Genomic DNA, 16,453 nt, shown 5'->3' on the forward strand with positions numbered 1-16,453 from the left:
TCTTCTAAAATAAAACGTAATTTCAAAAGGAAAATGAATGTATTAATAAATGTATGTCGCAATATCTTAAGGGTTTGCTTCAAACATTGGCAAGGGTTGGCAGATTGTTATTGTCACACTTTGGTGGATGTTTTTATGAAACGATTTGTTTTCAATTCAAGACATGTGGGTTTATTCACTAAGGCAGGAGTTTGCACACTTCATCTATGCATTATGAGGGCTAACCCCAGTAGGCTTCTGACTCAAAAAGAGCTCATTTTGCTGTGAAAAAGCCTTTGCCATCTCCCCGATTTCTTCTATACTTGTCACATTTAAGTGTTTCAGATCATCCAACTAATTTAAGGCAAAGATAAGCCAAGTAAACACACAATGCAGTTTTTAAATCATGATTTCATACATAGAAGGAATCTACAGAAATTCAAGAACAGTATGGAAATGGTTACAAAGCCATTTTTTTATGCTCAGGGACTCCAGTGAATCACTGCAAGAGCCATTATCTACACGAAAACTTGAGATAGTGAGTGAACATTCCCAGGAGTGGTGGCCTACCACAATTTCTCCAAGAGTGCATCGGCCACTCATCCAGGAGGCCACAAAAGCACCAGGACTATCATGTAAAAAAAATTCCAGACCTCACTTGCCTGAGCTAAGGTCACAATTTCACAATAAGAAACACAACAAAAAATATCATCCATGGATGAAGTGAGAAAGAAGGTGAAAATCACTGGTTGTTCCAAAAGAACACAAATGCTTGATGGAGCCATGGAATCTGCTCTCTACCTGAAAATTCTGAAGAAGAAGGTCTGACCATCAGTTAGTGACCTGACACTTAAGCACCGTTGGGTTATGTAGCAGGACAATGATCCAAAGCACACAAGCAAATGCAGTTCATGTTCCAAAACCCTTCAATGTGGCTCAAGTAAAACAATTCTGCCAAGAAGACTGGGTTAATATTCCTCCACAGAGAGTTATCGGAAATGTTTCATTGCAGTAATTGCCGCCGAGGGTGGCACAACCAGTTATTAGGTTTAGGGGGGGCAATTATCTTTTCCCATGGGGGATATAGGGGATTAACTTTTTACCTTGAATAAAGGAAATGATCGTGTAAAAGCTGCATTTTGCCTTTACTTTAAAACTAGTTGGATGGACTAAAAACATTTAATTGTGACTTAAAAAAAAAAATAGAAGAAATCAGGAAGGGGCAGAGACTTTTTTTTTTTACAGCGCTGTAATGCATAGCGAAATCAATGAAAGTTCTCAAAAGTCACCTCATTAATTTCACTATGCATTATTTATGGCCAGCTCAAACGTTTTGCTGGAGAAACTTACCTGGCATTGTCCTTTGTAATCTGTAAAATGAATGGGCAACTCCTCTGCAAACTGTCCTGCTAACCTCCCACTTCATATGTGTACCATGGGAGCAGCAGCCTTTTTGAACTTTCTTAGGGTGTCAATGTTTTACTATTCACCATTAAGTCTTTTCTCCCCATTTATTAAGTTAGAGAAGGCAAAGGCAAGAAATTCCAGACAGATGTTTAATTATACATTAGTTTTGCTAACGATCTCAGTTTATCTTAAGTATAAGAGTCCCTTATTTTTGGATTTTTCCCTTTTAATATAAGAAAAAAAATTCTCCTGACATATCATTTTTAAGCTTCTTAAAACGGCGTTAAACTTGGCGTAGGAGACACATTTACAACTTGACAAAAAGTCCCAAACGTAGAAATGATGTCACTGATGTTTCACTTTAGTCTAGACAATCAAAAGATAACTTTCCCTGCTTCCTAAATCTCCCCTTCATATTTCTCTCATAACTCCCTTCCCCGATTCCTTGGTTGGCCATGGAGTACCAGGTAAGTGGTTAATGACATGTATTCCGTCCATAATTTGCATGACCAACAAAATAAAAGTATGTACAAAACAGCATTACCCCCAGAAATAATAATGGTAATTAAAATTTTATTTTAACTATAATATGGTACATTTCCAAAAAAAGACAAAATAAAATAATAACTTTTCTTCTTTTATGATCATCCAAAAAGTATTTAATTGGTACTGTAACTTTTAATCATTTTCAAGGTCATAGAAATCTGAAATCAGAGTCTTACATTTCTGAATATTAGTTAATTCAGTATTAATTCTAAAATTAATCAACGCACTGGTTTCAGATTCACAGATTAATTGCATCAATTGATTTCTATTTATTCTGAAAGATATCTGTAATTTATCTTGGGGAATCGGGATTATTCGTAGTCATAGTCATTAAACAATGAGAAAATATGATTTTTTTTTTATATTAAAATTTTGTAATGTCGCTTTTTAATGTTCCTCTCCTATAACCAGCTGCGCAGGACTTAATCAGTGTTTCTTTGTAGCGGCATATAGAGACTAAAAGAAAAGTAATTATTGTTACAAAATGATTTCTTTTTTCCCGCAATCTTGTGGAAATACAATTAAAAAGCATCACAAAAATGACGGTAGATTGGCATAGTATTATCTTCTGAGAAATGTGAGGTATTTTTGATATAAAACCTTTGTGTATGTGGCAGATATCAGCTTGTGTTGCTGTGTTACTGAGTTGATTGACATACGTTGAATAAACCCCAGGTGGCATTTTGTGTCTTTGTGGCTGCTAATATGTTGTTCTTTATTTCTGGGTAGATTGAATGCTGTAATTGGAGCTCAGGCAATTAAATATGATTTGACTGAGAATACATAATAAGCACAATGTATTTGCAGAGGAGGTTACAGATTTTCAAATGCATACTTTTCTTTTTTTGTTCAAGAACCAGAGAAAGCGATTAAGAGCGGCTTATATCTTACAGGCATTAAAGGTCAGTTAAACTGTACAAATACGAATAAACTAAACAAGAAATAAAAGAATTAGTGTATTTTCCACAGACAAATTATTTGAGGGGGCAAGTCCAGATGTACATCCTAGGCATCGCTGAGTGCTGGGGTACCTCAGGTGATTAAAAAGGTCTTAAAATGTTTAACATGATTTGAATTTGGAGCATTGTCACAAAATGGTCAGAATATAGCACCCCTAAAAAAGTATCTGCATTATGAATTAAACATTAAAAGTTCTTTTATCCATGACTGCACAACACACAAGATTAATAACCTATTTGTTGGATTAGGAATTCAAAACTCTAGGGTGGAAAGTTTGGTTTGTTCCTAATGAAATTTGGAGCATCAGGAGAATGTAGGCCTGTCTAGAGCTCCAGACAGATTCCTTAGCTCTAGTAAAGCTGGAGGTAAAAGATCATATTTTAGATTACTCTAAAGTTTTTGAGTTGAGCTGGAGAAAACATGATGAGAAGACACTGGTCCATCTCAGTAGGGTCGCCATTAGACATTTTGGGGGACAGTACAAGCTTAAACTTAGGGCCCCATGCCCCTCTTATCAGCCCACCCAACTTCCATCCCATTGTCCCACCCTAGGATCCACACATGAGCACACCTTATGAGAAATGGGGCAAGCCTAGGGTAATCTGGGTGGTGTTTTTCTTCAAGGCCCCCTAAAACACGTACATACTAACATACAAACTCTCTCCTTCCCAGGTGCCACTAATCCTAGGCTCACCCCTAGACAACTGCATACGCTGACAGATAAACTCACAATAACATCATACCCTAACACACACATACTACCACCAAATACTAACACACATAAAGTTACACACTCTAACACCATACCGTAACAGACACACATGCTAACATATTTAGTTACACTTACACAAACAACCAACCTTTACTGGCTCAGGAGGGGGAAGGCCGGTGCCACCTCTTCAGCTGCCTCAAGGTCCTCTTAAGATTTGTCTGAGCACCGGGAAATTACATCATATCCCCATATTCCGCTCAGACTCAGCCCCTTGGGACTGAGGAAGCAAAGCCCAAAGCACTGGCATGGCGGTATGTCCGGGGGGTCCCAACCTGAGAGAGCAGGGTGGCCAGGCACCTTGCCCAGCCGGACTTGATACAACAGGGTAATCATATACCCCTAATGGTGGCCCTGCATCTCAGGGATGTCTACAAATGAAGGTCCTTGCGTGAACCTGTAAAGATCCCCCAATAACCTAGTGTTGGAGGGGAAGTGAGCCCTTAAGTAATATGCTAATGGAATAAGAATCTGTACTGACTCCAGCTTATGCCTGCCATTCCAACAATAACAGGTTGAGCCAGGTACCAGGCACAAGTGCACCCTGGATAATTCAGTGGTGACCCTGAGTGTGAATTGGACACCTGAGAATTTAGTTTTTTTGTTGCTATTACTACATACAGTTGATATATCTGCAGTAACGTTTGTAAAAATTATACATTACTGTTTTGTTGTCCTAATTCTCAGGTTATTGTAATAATTTTTGGAAGATTATATTTTTATATTCATTTTTTAAATGTTAGTTGTATTCATGTTTTTGTAATGCATTTTTTATCTGCAGTAAATTTGTCTGTGTGTCAGTGGGTTTTATTCCCTTTTGGAAGAGTTGACAGGAGAGTTTGGGTTAGTTTAGGAATAGTTGCAGAATTTTGAGTTGAATGTAATGCCAATTGGATAATTTGCAAATACCCACCATTCAAAGGTACTCCAGTTTGTTTCAGCCTCCTGAGCCCTTTTTTTTTTATTTACTTTCTTGCAAAAAAAAACTCTGTATCCGTTAATTAATCTGTTTATTCTGTTTTTCACATACTTCACATAAAGCTTAACCTCTTAAACCGAAAAATAATGATTAATCTATGATGTTTCCTGTAACATCTGGGTTTTTTTTTCTGAAGGAAGCCAATAATATGGATTTTGTTCTGTTTAGATGTATTTTTCTCCAAGTTTGCTTTAGTGATATTTATCTACACCTCTCCGTCACTTTCAATTAACTACATTCAGTAGGTTGTCTGTTGTTGACAGGCAAGTACAGATTTTGCAGAAGACCTACTTACTAAATTATTTGCTACACAAAATCCTATACTTTTTAATAAGATGTAATTAACTTATGAGATGTTCTCCTTCTGTTCAGCCGTCATAATTGAATTCTTCTTTCATGTGTTTTGGTAGAATGTTAACTCTCTCTCCAAAAAAGATCTTGGTAGAATGTTAACCATAAATTCATAAAATCTTATTTAATGTTATTTTTTTTTGTGTTTCCACGCATTTCATTAAGTAGTACTGTATGTGGTTAGTATTTTCACACTTTTTATTAAATCTTCAGTAAGAAAAAGCCCTAATCCATATGTCACACTAATCAGCCCTTTATGGTCCATTAAGGCAGTTATCACCATGCCAGCTTATACAGTATGATATAAAAGTTGTATTTGTTATGAAGCAATAATGCAATACCCTGCTGCGTTCAAGTGATTACATTAAGTACCGATTCATATCGTTGGTGCAGGTGGCAGTTGATTGCCTCCATTTTCCTTTTACTACTTTCTAACAATTTTTTCTTTTTCTTCAAACGGCTCATTTCAGGTTTTAGAGTAGATTTTTTTTTTTTTTTTTAAATAATCAACCTAAGTCTCATGTATCATTACAATTTTCCCCTTTTTACTAGAAGAAGAAAACAAGGAAGCACAATGTATGTGAATGAGTGCAGAATTAACTCATATTAGGTTTGGAATATGTTTCATATCTACAGGTGAGTGTGACCCTGATGAGTTGTAGGGAATGTTGAATTTTCCTGCTTTCCTTATATGTAGGGAAATAGTGACCTTGAATGATTATGATCTTATATTTTGCGTAGTGATAATAATAATAATAATAATCTACGGCTGTTCTAGTGACTGCTTTGTGTGATATCTTAAAATGATTATGCTTACAGGTTATTCTACTTAATGTTAGTAAATGAACTTTGGGAGATTTGTCATTTTATTATTTCCTCTTAAAGGGAAAGAACCATGAAAAAAATGTTTTCTCCTTGTGCTGTATATATAGTAATGTAGATCGACAGAATCTAGATTTCAGAAGAATTGGTTCCGATAAACTTTGTATATCTGCAGACCTTGAGGCCCCCACAGTCATGTAATGTTTTGGGCAACTTTGCTTGATCAAACACCACACTGAGTTGATTGAAAGGCAAATTAAATCTGTTCCTCCATAGAGGAATTTTATTAGTTAGAGTGTCTGGCTATGTGATTAAGACTGATCACAAAAAAACCAAACTTCTAAGAAGATTTTTTTCCCATTTCAATGGCAACAATCTATTGGTATTGGCTTTTGTTTCACACTTAAGATTTTCCTGATAAAAATATGCACAAGGTACAATTGAGAAGGGTTTGGGCTTTCAAAAGTATTAGATTATGTTTCCCCAGAAATCATATATAAGGGTTAAAATCATCAGGGTAGCTGGAATAAGTAATAAGAGTATGATTTTAATGATTTTAATTTTAGTTGAGAGGTCACTTTAAATTTACATGGTATCCCCCAAGTAAATGCAATGGGGGAATTAGCAGAATCATCTTATATGCATTTGTCAGGTCCCTGCCCCCCAACTTTTCTCATGTAGAAGATGTACCGAACATATCTCCTTGCATGTGATATACTTACCGCCAGTCATCTGCAGCACTCCATTGTTTTTGACTAGCTGCTTGAAGTTGGTCCAAATATTGGGACCAAGAGGAGGTGGGAAGCTCTACAGCTGCATCTTCTGCCTAAGGTAAGAAGTATTTTCTTATTTTGTTTTTAGTTAAACAAATTCATTTGAAAGTACTTAAACAAATGCTTGTCTTCACAGCACGTGCAAAGAGAAATTTCACCCCCCAAGGTGCTAAAAAGTTGTAACATAAATTTAAAAAGTGGCTGTAGAAATGTTCAAGGTCACTCAGGAGATCGATACGATATAACATTCTATAGCGAGATACTACCTTGCGGGATTTAAACTCACAGACATAGACGCATGCATTTGGAACCCACTGTTACCTTCATTCTCTTCCTTCCTAAAACGTCTTCACCTTGTCAAAGCAGAAATATACGCAACTAATATATAAATGTATGTAAATATAGTTAAAGCCCAAGCATTTTTAAGATTTGAATGATTATAACACATCTTTTGTAAGCAAATAACATATCAATAGTCATTGTTATATGTCTGCCTATACAGAAGTGTTGTCTAAATCCATGTGAGCAAACACTGTTTCTGTTCCAAACACCATGTTTCTGTTCCAAGTTCCAAATAATGTTTTTAAATTCAGATGGATTGGTAACTCACTATCAGACATGCCAGAATTGTACTCTGTGCAATTTAACTCCCTGACCACCTGGAAAGAAAGACTGAGTGTGTGATCGGATGAAAAGTCAAGATGTTAGCAGTTCATTATGTAAGATACGCTGAAGCCTCGTTCCCTCTAGCGCCAGAAAATGCTAAATATTGAACAAAATCGAGTTGTTATGCACTTCAACGTTTTAGAGATTGCAGTGTCAATATATTTCAATTCCCTTAATATTTATATAAATAATGTATGCCTTTGCTTTATTAACATTAATATACATTATATAAGGACCCACATGATAATAACAAACAAGTTTGCATGGTTTCACCTTAATGTGGTCAATTAATGAATTCAATGAAGGTGTAACAATCTACAAAGATTGGTCTTCACCACTTTCATTAATGGAACCCATGTGAATAATTTGCTGCCTCGTTTCCTTTGGTGGAACCCCACATTCCTTCTTTGTGATTTTATTACTCAGCCTCCCATCGTCCTAGAGATGGGGGTTGCTAAGAAAGCAAGTTTTGATTTCCCCCAGGATGCTTGGAGTTGAAGATTATAGTCCAATAAAAGTACTTTCATGTTTCATTTTTATGTCTTACTTGTAGTAAGACCAAATATTTACAGTTCTTTTACGAATATATCTTGGCCGCGTCTGGAGAGTATGCAGTGAGAGTGTGGTCTGCCATATGCATTTTAGGGCTGCTATAAAACTGGGCCTTTGGGTGGACCTACTTCAGGCAACGTTTTTTTGGCGAGTATAAATAGTACAGTATAGGGGTCACCGGCACACAAGTGGGGATTAGACATATAGGTATTCTAAATATAAGTTAGGACTATTTGAAGACTCAAATATCATGCCTATTGGCCCAGTGACTCAAGAAAACGAAAAACAAGATGAAAGCCTGAGACTTTCCAGATAGGGCATGTACCTAATGCACAGTGCAATAGTTGACCTCACAAACAAATTTGAATATTTGCGAAATACATTTTGCTAATAATTTCTGTCCACTACTTACGAGGTATTATGATTGTGTAGACAACTCCTGAGGAATCAGTTGTACCTGTAGTTTAGGAATGAAAGGGCTAGGGACAGGCTAATTGATTCTTATATCTACCACGTTGGTAGTATTATTTATCCACACTCATTTATCTTGCATCCAAACAATGTCTCATCAATAACACATAAAAAGCTAACCTCTCTTTTCTTAAAATTGCTATGATTTTTCTCATTTTGCAATAATTTTGTGATTGAAAACAAATACATTAGAAAGAGAAGACATTTTGTAAACCCAAGCTTGTACTTTTGTTGATGTGCAGAAATAAAAAAAAAAAATATATAATATTTCAAAATTGTACTATTATTCCACACATGATAATAAATATAGAAATTGATTTGCCTATCAACTATTTGTTACACAAAATGTTATTTAAAATTTTACTGGATACACTAGAATCTAACACATTTTCCCCAGCATCGTGTCATTTGGTGTGTTGCTTTCTGATATGAATCCCAAGGGATTTTGAACATTAGATCTTACGCGACATGACTGAAATAAACAATTAATATCTTTTTTTCTACTTTAATTAGTTTGTGAATGCCCAGTACAGACTATGTGGCAGGAATAATTCTCACCGAGGCTATTAAATGGAAAAGGAACAGAGATGCTTGTCTAATACAGGTACAGCTGGCTAGGAGCCTAGAACCTATGGAAACTTGGTATATGAAAGACATTGTTTCTTTCTTGACTGAAGAACATTTTTCCAGCAGGATATGGTGACTCATTGAACAAAAAAAAAATGCATTACAATGTGTGAAAAAGCTGCTTTAGGCTAGGTTTCCACTTGGGTTTTTGTCCTGCGTTTTTTTTCTTGATGAAAAACGCCAAGAAAACTGCCACTGCATTTTCCTGCGTTTTGGCGTTTTTTCTGGAGTTTTTTCTGGCGTTTTAGCCTTTCTGTGGAAATTGCTTTTTTTGACCTTAGGCAGTTTTTCCAGCCTTTACAAGTTAGAAGTTTCACCCAGCTAAAAGGGATTAGGATAAATGGCAAGTATCTGCCCCCTCCTGATGTCATTTACTTGGTAGAGTTCTACTTAAACGCCCCTGCGGACCCTTTTGTCTCTTTTCTGTGGTTTGTAAGGCCTGCTTTATTCCGAATGTCTGCTCCTCTAGGAAGATTGGCCCCAAATGATGGTGCAAATGGTTTGCTGTTGCTTTTGGCACGCAGGATCCAGTTGATGCGTCGCGTATGTTTGTTTGTAATGGCATGTTTGTTCCAAATGGTGTAGAATTCAATATGAACTTTGTTTTGTGTGAAACTGTTTGTTTCCAGCCTATTTCTCGTAGGACACACAGATACTGGGTCCATCCTCTGCATTGTAACTGTGGAAAAAACGCCATACAAAACGCCAAGGCAATAAACCCACATGGCTTTTTCATGGCGTTTTTTCTCTCCCATAGACTTCTATTGGAGAAAAACGCCAAGATTTCCTTGCAAAAAACGCCAGAGTGTCAACATGCTGCGATTTTGAAAAACTGCCACAGAGCCCAAAAAAGCAGGAAAACGCCAAAGAGGACTGAAAAAACGCCAAACAAAAAAACGCCAAGTGGATATGGCATTCTGCGATTTCCTATTGAAGAACAGCTAACATCTGGCTGCTGCGTTTTTTCACAAAAAAAACGCCAGGTGGCGCTATTGGCGTTTTTATGGGCGTTTTTAGCTAAAAAAAAAAACAAGTGGAAACCTAGCCTTATAGTTTACAAATGTTGTATAAAATTGCTATGTTTATAGACAATCAGCTTGTTTAAATTATTAGCAAAATGTACAGCCTACATAGGCTTGAGATTGAGGGTAACAGAAAAATTTGAAGAGGTATATTCATATTACATAATTAATATGATTAAATTAAGTTTAAAATTAATGTGAAATGAGTGAAATGAAAAAAAATCTTTTAAAACCAAAAAGACATTAGAGGTTATTTAGCAAATGATGGAACTTCACAGTATATTTTTCACAATTACCTGGGTGCAGCTATCTCTGTTTTCTTAGAAAATGTAAGAGCCCTTTTTGTATCAGAGAGTTTATAATAATTGAACGAAGACTCTCCATAATAAACCGTATCTCTTTACACAATGTAAGTAGTATGGGAAATATGACTTGCTGATTAAAGAACAAGCCTCGGTGATTCAGACACGTCATTTTTTGGTCTAGTGGGATTTCTTTTAAATTAATCTGTATTTTGGGAGGCTTAATCTTTTTTGCATGGCACCTTTCCCGGTGAATAAAATGATTTCAGGACCATGGGTATCCGAAGATTTTTTTCCGGAGAGGAGTCAAAATACTAGCCCTGTCTAGAGAATAGGGCATAAGCAGCATAAGGTGGAGCATGGGTGAGGGCAATATACAGTGAAGGAAAAAAATGTCTGACCTCTGTGATTGCCAACGAGGGTTTTGCCACCAAGTACTAAGTCATCTTTTGCAAAGGGGTCCAAATACTTATTTCACTGAGTAAAATGCAAATCAATTTATAACTTATTTGAAATGTCTTATTCTGGATTTTTTTTGCTGTTATTCTGTCTCTCACTGCTCAAATAAACCTACCATTAAATTATAGACTGATCATGTCTTTGTCAGTGGGCAAATGTACAAAATCAGCAGGGGATCAAATATTTTTTTTCCTTCACTGTATCCTGTCCTTTCCAATGGGGCATCATCAGAATGATTTGGAGTGTTGGCATAGCCAACGTCATTGATCATCACAGATGATGCTTTATGAGCCTCATCTGTTTATCTATTTTATTTACTCTTCCTGACCAGGCTAGATTTCTGTGGGAATCCAACGTTGCTCTAAAATTCTGTTGGAACACGAGATTCTGCAGGTGGATATATGCTGTTGGACCTGTTTCTTTAATAATCCTTTAAATTAAATTGAAGACAGGAAACCTTGAGTATAATTATCCCTGCAGTTGTGAAGGCTGTCCAGAACCATCCCAGCTTGGGATAGTCAATTGAAGGGCGAAATTTAAGTCAGAAACTTTCCTAGGGTGGGTTCTTGTACCCCCTCAGAATGCCCATGTTCAGGGCAATGTTCACAATTCTCTACATATGTCTACCTAAACTGTTGAATTGAATACCACCCTGACCACTTGATTTTTAATGGGTTGGTAACTGGATTATGTCTTACTTGTAGTAGGACCAAACATTTACAGTTCTTTTACGAATATATCTTGGCCGCGTCTGGACAGTATGCAGTGAGAGTGTGGTCAGCCATATGCATTTTAGGGCTGCTATAAAACTGGACCAGAACCATCCCAGCTTGGTAGGATAGTCAATTGAAGGGCGAAATTTAAGTCAGAAACTTTCCTAGGGTGGGGGCGATGGTCCACTCTTGTACCCCCTCAGAATGCCCATGTTCAGGGCAATGTTCACAATTCTCTACATATGTCTACCTAAACTGTTGAACTGAATACCACCCTGACCACTTGATTTTAATGGGTTGGTAACTGGATTATTTCATATTTATGTCGGGGGGGGTAGGATTGTAGGGGCAGTTGCTGGGGTATCCCTCCCACTACATCTTCAACCCTGGAGACTGGTGAAGAACAGAGGATCCACTTAGTATATAAATATCCATTACATGCTGTAGGGAATGTGAGACGAGTACCATCGAAGTAATCTCTGTTTAATAATAACGAGGAAACCTGTTTTGTATTATATTTTCTCTGTGTTATAATAATCTAAATGATATTCACTTACTAATGTAACTGGAATGTCTACCCTGTTGCAGACCATTGTATCCTCTGCAAAAACCTGTAATATCAACAATAAAAATATTTAAAGTACAGGTCCATTTATTGATCCCTGAGGTACCCCACTAGTTACAAGTCCTTTCTCTGTATGTATACCATTAACTAAGAACATCTGTCTCCTGTGAGTAAACCACTGCATTATCCATTCAACTATTTTGACATCCAAACCCAAAGACTGCAATTTATAGGTTATCTATGGGAGACTGTGTCCAATACCAATCTAGATAAGCTATACCAACAGTTCCCCCTGGTCTATTATCTTAACTACCCAATCAAAAAATAAATTAAATAAGCTTGCCGGGATCTTCCTGTAGTAAGACTGTACAGTTTTTGGTCATGCGAACCATTTACTTCCAGATATTTACATTTTTTTTTAGCATGGTTTCCATCAATTTGCCATCTACTGACATGAAAGGTCTCCCCTGCTACATTATTTGTGAAGTGGTACTACATTTGCCAACTTCAAGTTTTCTGGAACTACCCCTGCCAGTAGTAATTGGTTAAATATGTCTGCCAATGCTTTTGCCAGATTGTTTAATAACTTCAGGTGTATACCATCAGGTCCCATGGATTTGTCTGTTTTTTCTTTGGAGAGTCCAAGTAGGACATCTTCCTCTGTAAATACCCTTCTTCTTGAAATGTCCGGCCACAGAATTGTCATAAAAGGTATTGGCTATGTATATATTCTGAATACTTATGCTAACATTCATTTATGTTTGTAGATATTGGCAAACAGTTTTTACTTGAGGCTTCTAAGGAGTCCATTTTTATTTCTAAACTCCTCTGGAACATTCTTTCTATTTCTACCATGCTGTGCTTGCTTATATAGTTATTTTTTCCTCTCAAGCTTTGTATTTGAGTCCTCTCACTTTAATGGGATATTATTTACTTTAGCATGCATGTATATAAGCTTGTATGAGTTACTAATATACAATACCTTCTCAATTCTACAGGGCAGGGATGGAGATGGGGGGCACAACTTGGGGTCTCAAACCCAGCACCCCAGTGTATCCCTTTTTATTCTTATGTTATTATTTAAATATATAGCTGGATGTCTTTTTTCAGCATATTTTATTTCAACTTGAATGCCCTCTCCTGAAACACATACATTTTAAATTCACAGGCACTTGAATGCACTTACAAACAACTCACATTTTGGTGAAATAAGGCCTTATCTAATATCTGTGATCTGATCTGAGTGCCACTTTGGAAAAAAATAACTAAAGAATTATAGTGGTTCATGGATACTTTGTATGGAAAGATAGATGTTTTTCTCATTTTTGTCACATGGCTGAGTATGTTGTTTTATTGAGCTAAGGTCACCTCTTAGTTAACAGAAAAAAGTACGGCATTTAGAAAAAGGAACACATAGCCCCAATTTTTTAAATGTCAGCCTCTCAAAAATGTGCCCTTTTAACACTGGCTATAAATCCAGAGAGAACATGGGTAATGGAGAGAGGGTGAGTGATGAAAGAGATGAGATATAGTAATACAGAGGAATGGATAATAGTTTATTTACCAAGAGCCATTGTCGTGTGTATTGACTAGTCAAAATAAATCATTTATGTGTATTTATTGTTTATAACAATAATCAAGTGTTGTGCTATGAGACCCCAAATCCTCTGTACTCCTTTCCCTCACTGGTGTCTCTCTTTTATAAGAGCTCAGAATCTTTACTGTGTATGAGGGTATCATATGGTTCTAAAGCCTTAAAGGTCACAATAATAAACATAGAAACAGCATGAAATGACGTAGTGTAAATAAAATGTATTATACGTTTAAATGCCATAGTCACTTAAATAGGCTACAAAGCCACTTAAAAAAGTATTGTGAAGTCCTGCCCTCTATACTGTGATATGGACTAAATAATGGATTTAGAATATTTATCGCAAGTGCTTGGTTCTCCTTCAACTTTTTGCGATCAATTAAAGAGCAGATTTGCAGGTCCCTTAGAAATAGAAGCACAACCATCCATCAATACCTTGACTGCATAACAGGCCCAGTAAGGCCTATTTTTCGTTATTTTTGTAATGCTGCGCTAATGCTACACTAACAACAGCATGCTCTTACATTACCAATGGAAGCAGACTGTAAACCATCATCATACAATTTTATATCCCTTCGAAGGACTCAGCAAATGTGATTTATTCCCCCCCCCAAAATGATTTGGCTTATTTAAGAGAGATAGAAAGTGAAACTGTAGGAAAAGCAGGAAAAACAGAGAAAGAGCAAATGGAGGACAGAAAAAAGTGAAGCTCGTTGGTAGATTTCTTTACTGAAGAGCTTTCCTCCGCTAATGGTTACATTATGTTATAGGGTGAGATAAGCATGCCATAGGCTTTGCGGGTTGGATTTAGGTGAACATTAGATAAGAAATAGGCGTCTATGAGTAAAAAAAGTGTGTTTGGATGAGAAAGAGGAATATAATGTTATTACACTGCTTGACTCGGCTTTAATATGTGTTGTTTAATTACTATAATGCCTCCATGTTTAACCACTTTTGTCAAGCGTAAAGAACATTTCTGCTTCAATAAGATTTTAAGAATAATATATGTATTTCCTTTATCATGTATGGAACCCAACAAATCAACATGCATTGATATATTTGTAAATACTTACTAAATAGTTAATTAATGCAGTGTTTGTAATGGTATGGTAGAGTAGGCTTCTTAGGGCAGGATAGTTCAGGAGGCAACAGGCAAGTGACCAAATGAAAACAAGTATGACAATGCAGAAGAAATAGGCAAAGTCCAATGTAGCCGTCAAAATCAGTAGACAGGAATAAATGTCAAGACAAGCCGGATCAAAAAAACAAAATAATCATCAAAGTCACTCTGGAACAAAACAGAAATGCTACACCAACCACAGATGAAGTGACAATGCTAGTCATGGGTAAATAGAGGCCTTGAAGGCTGGAAATGGGGCAATTTCAGGTCTTATGTGGTCATTCCAGAGCATAAAACATCACAAGTGCTCGCCCACTAGGTGGCGCACTGCCAAGCAGGCTTAAGAGTATGTTGTGCAGGATAGTGGACTTGTTGAGAGAATCCACTACCCTTAATGACATCAGTGGATAACGGGGTGGACGGATCCCACGTTGAAGCAGTGAAATGCCGTCGGAGGTAGGTCATTACACTGTGGGATAGGTAGCCATGTGAGTACTTCTTATATGACCCAGGAGCCATGTAAAATCTGACCCTGGGAGTGGTAACGTTTGGTCATGAGCTGCTGCAGAACACATCCTAAAGTTATAGGGAGCAGCTCCGACATCATCATCTCATAACAATCTCCCAGCCTGCTGGGCATAGTGGCTTTCTACTAGGTTGGCTACATTCTAGTATAGTTTATGTTTGTTTACATCAGACCTTACAGGGTAAACAATTGTGCGTCATTTTAATTAGGAAATCATCTATTTAACAACTATTAAACAAAAAATCCTCTATTAGTCAATAAATATTAAAGGTTACTGTAACTTGGTATGATACATATTTTAGGCACACATGCTAGATTAAAATCGGAGCTTTGAGGCACTTGCTTGTAGAAACTTTTTATACTTGGAAAACACTAAATTTGACGGCAAGAAACCTAATATTATGTATATAATAATAATACCTGGGGTGGTCTTCATGGGCAGGTGTTTGCACCTGGTCCTATAGATCAAGGTCTTTATAGAGCGTGGAATCCCCCTCTCTAGTACAAAAGATCTGCAGATAACAACATGCTTCCTAACCTGATGCACAACATGTACAGTGCTAACACCCTATGGCAAAATAAATCACATGCATGTTATTTCAATAGTGCTGCATTATTAAAACTGGCATTTCCAGCATGAATTATTAGAACACGTTGGAACCTTTAACCTTCACTAGCTCAGGCCACATTTATTATTGAAGGGTATTTTCTAAATATAGGAAGCCCAATATTAAAAGGGAACAGACGTCTCATTAAATGCAAAGCTGATCGCGTGTCACATAAAAAAAACAACACACATGCAGTATGATAATATTAATATCAGTATAAAAGATTCTATATGTAAAGCATGAAAACCCTTCAGGATGAAACTGTTTGTTTTGAAACCTTAGCAAAGCTTTCCAATTGTGCTAAACCCAAGACATTAATTAATCTTCCTTCTATGGAGATCATTTTAAAAATAAAATTGTTATCTTGTTCTCATCATGCATTCATTTACATTTCAATCTGAATACTTAAATTATGTATTCAATTTATCATATCTGCAAACTCATGTATCTTTAGTTATTTTTATCTTAGGTCTTATTCTGGGGATCATAATCATAAATTCTAAATACGTTATTGTCCTGATTTCAACTGTTTTTGATGGATAGATTGACTAAACAAAAAACATTATGAGGAACATAAGTAATTCTATGGTATTTCACATATAATACACACAAGGCTGGTATTTAGACATTCATACAGCATTAAAT

The sequence above is a fragment of the Sceloporus occidentalis genome, unplaced genomic scaffold (assembly GCF_023333645.1).
Source record: "Sceloporus occidentalis isolate IW3139 unplaced genomic scaffold, rSceOcc1.0.p SCAF_120, whole genome shotgun sequence".
In the NCBI taxonomy this organism is placed as follows: Eukaryota; Metazoa; Chordata; class Lepidosauria; order Squamata; family Phrynosomatidae; genus Sceloporus; species Sceloporus occidentalis.